Raw genomic sequence first — 3,803 nt, 5'->3', positions numbered from 1 at the left:
TATGAGCAGTGTGTCAGTCTCCCACTCTCCTGTGCTTGTGGTGCAAGCTCTCCTGCCCCCCACTTCCTCTGTTTGTCTGTCTGCCAGTGAGCGCGGTTCTCTCTCACCAAGCCTCGGTGTTGTCGTTAGCCCTCAGACAGCTGGAGCAGCACCTGCTAGGGCCAAGGGAGAGACGGAGAAGGGGAGCTCTGCGTAGCAGGGGGAAATAGATCGCAATATACAGCAAGAAATAAGGGGACAGTGATTGTATGTTTCTTTTAATTGGAAAGATTGGAGATGTCCTAAGGACGGTTCTTTTAACAACCTGGAATAACACGGCATCAGAGATACATAACATCATTCAAACCAAGTTTATAACGGCTGGAAATCTTAAAGGGTTCAAGTGAGAATTGCCAGGAATTCAAAGTGAATTTCAAAATGGAGGGCAGATCTAGCCAAACCGGCAGCAGGGCTGCATTCTTCCAATGTGACGATTTAGGAAATGAATTGGGAATTATTTGGTCAATAACTCCTCATTACGCAGAGAATGTATTTTTAGTAATACAGAAAGCCTTGCAAGGCCACAATAGCATTTACAAAATAAATCCTACGTAGCGCTCACATGGCCAATAAGAATGCACGTTTTATTCCCGGCTACTAATGAAAATAAATAGGATAGAAAAACAAGCTGACTGCATGGTATAGGCTGGGCAAGATTAAAGAGAACATAGTGTAACAAATACACGGTTAGTAAGAATGTCACCGGGTACTTGTCTCTTAGTTAAAGTCAATGAGAGAAATAGAGAAGAATTCCTGTGATATAAACAGGAGCACTATCACACCACATATTGGCCACATTATACAGTCCAGCAAGATTACTTCACTGTCAGGTGTAGCCAGGGACGTTTTAGCCGCAAGGCTAACAAGGCATTTGCCTTGGGCGGCATTTTCCAGGGGGCGGCAAAAAAAGCCGCCCCCAAATGCCCAAGGCAAATGTCTTGTTAGCCTTGCGACTAACTGACAAGGCAGGCTGCTGGGCAGGCGGCTGACGAGGGAGCACTTCCTCTGCCAGATGACGTCATATTCCGGCTCCCAGCCTCACTCTGCAGGCGGCGCGCGAGGGAGCTGAGCAGACAGCTCAGAGGAAGTGCTCCCTCGTCAGCCGCCCGCCCGCCAGGGCCGCCCGCCCGACAAGCAGCCACTGGACCCCCAGGGAGAGAGGGACCCCCCCTCCCCCAGCATTCCCAAAGGTAAGGAGGCTGGGGGGGGTTAAATAAAAAAAAAATATTAATGTGTGTGTGTGTGTGTGTCTGTTAGTGTGTGTGTCTGACTGTGTGTGTGTCTGTCTGTGTGTGTGTGTGTGTGTCTGTTAGTGTGAGTGTGTTTGCCTGTGAGTGTGTGTGTCTGACTGTGTGTCTGTCTGTCTGTCTGTCTGACTGTGTGTGTGTGTGTCTGTTAGTGTGAGTGTGTTTGCCTGTGAGTGTGTGTGTGTGTCTGTTAGTGTGTGTGTGTGTGCGTCTGTTAGTGAATGTGTGTTTCTGTTAGCTAGTGTATGCGTATCTGTCAGTGAATGTGTGTGTGTATTTAGAAGGCAGGGTGGGGGGAAGGGTTGGGAGGGAGTGGTGCAGGGAGGGGGGGGGGGCTGAGTTTTGTCCTGCCTAGGGCAGCACAAAACCAGGATACATCACTGGGTGTAGATGGCTGGCCGGGTCTTGGATCATAAATAGCAGAAACAGTTCTTTCTTCCAATATGAGGGAAGCTTTATTTAGCAGGCCGGCCCCAATTGAGCCGCAGAAAAACATGAAAACCACACTGGAGACTAACTAACATAGAGCACTCTGTCTATGCTACTGGGCAGCTAAGCTGACAGCAGGAGTTTAACGAATAAAAATAACAGCTTGCAAAATACATTTTTGTTCCCACACAGTTTCTCTTTGACTGACAGTCTCTCTGTCTCTCTGCCTCTCTGTCTCTCTGTCTCTCTGTCTCTCTGTCTCCGCCCCAGCTCTTCACAGGAGAGCCTGATTTCCCTCTGCATAGGGTTTATGTAGCTCCCTAATTGATCTCATAGAGCAACCTGATTTTTAACCCCCTCTAGTTAGGGAACACTGAAAGTGCCATTCTGGGGCTAATATAGCTGTGTTCCCTCACACTGCCACACAGGATAACTGTAGATGCCCAACATGCAGAACTTAAAGGACCACTATAGGCACCCAGACCACTTCAGCTTAATGAAGTGGTCTGGGTGCCAGGTCCATCTAGGTTTAACCCTTTTTTCTATAAACATAGCAGTTTCAGAGAAACTGCTATGTTTATAAATGGGTTAATCCAGCCTCTAGTGCTGTCTCATTGACTTTCACAGTGAGAAGACCAGCGTCCATAGGAAAGCATTGAGAATGCCTTCCTATGGACTGGCTGAATGCGCGCGCATAACCACTAGCTCTTATAAGAGCTGTTCCTGCTATGGTCTCTGGACTAGGAGAGGCCTACCCACTGGAAGCCGAATCCTGGTCTTGTGACCAGGGTGGGTGGAGGATGGCGAGACCCCAACCAAGCTGCGGTGGTTCATGGGGTTTACGATGGTTACGGTGATCCTTATGGTTATGGTGCTTGCAAGTACAATGGACGCAGCGATTGACGAAGGTACCTGGTCAGGGTGCCAGGCGGTCCATCAAATCCCAGAACTATGTTTCATCTGGTTACTGGGGGAATAGATGTTGGTATGCTTTAATGGTTCCAGTCTTGCTGAGAGAAGAAATTAATGGAGGTAACCAGTTGGGTTACCAGTGGTCCGCTACATCTGGTGGGATGGTACTTCCCAACCAAACGGAACCAGCGTTTGTTAGCTGAACAAGCCAATGAATTATGCCTTTTTGAAACGGAAAACCTTAAAGCAGTTGCTAGAAGCCTTGATTATAACTCTAATGAAGGGCGATGGGACTAGCAGCAGTACCGCCATGCTGGCGGCCGGTGAAACAGAATTATAGCGGGAGATGCAGATTTGCCCCACCTATTATGGAGGAAATCCATCGGAAGAAATCATGGCCCGAACTATCTCAGAGGTACAAGCATATCTGTTTGCGGAAGGGGATTGGGAGATCCAGTTGCAACTCACCGAACGGCGCGCCTTTGATGTATCCCCAGTTCTTTGATGTATCCCCAGCAAATGATATTTTTCTCATTTACCTCAATAATTGATTTAAAAACCAGTCAGCATAATTCTCATGTAATCAACTATTAAGAGTACAATTCAAATTTTATTGAACAAACCTCCTAATGATAACAGTATTTTTTTAAAACATAAAAAACTTACAATGCACTGTTCCAAATTATCACGCACAGTAAGTTTCAAAACACTTTATAGGCTGTAAAGAACTGAAAATTGTCATCTGTTGTGTTTGCAGCATATTTACTGAAATCAAAAGCTATTTCAATCAAACTTATAACAACATTTTAACTTTTTAAACATTTTTTTTTTTTTAAAATTCTTTATTTTTGTAGTGCACGCATATAGTACAGACAGGCTCGAGGTACCCCAAAGGCAATCCTCAGGCGTTTTCCACGCGAGCATGCGGGGTGTATTCTTAACTGGCACATTTTTTTTTTGTTATCAGGCTTAACAAACATATATAAGTAAGTTATCGCTTTACATAAGTATAAGTAACATGCTAAAACAAAGTTGCTTATTTCCTTGTAGGAGGCACAATCATAGTGTGTACATTAGCAAATTAGGCACGTGTTAAGGAGGCCGATACATGACAGGTAAACTGGCATATCTTTAGTTATCAGCATACAAGTAAGTTATCGCTTTATATGAGTATAG

The sequence above is a fragment of the Pelobates fuscus genome, chromosome 2, assembly GCF_036172605.1.
Source record: "Pelobates fuscus isolate aPelFus1 chromosome 2, aPelFus1.pri, whole genome shotgun sequence".
Classification (NCBI taxonomy): domain Eukaryota; kingdom Metazoa; phylum Chordata; class Amphibia; order Anura; family Pelobatidae; genus Pelobates; species Pelobates fuscus.
Note: the sequence above shows the minus strand (reverse complement) of the source record.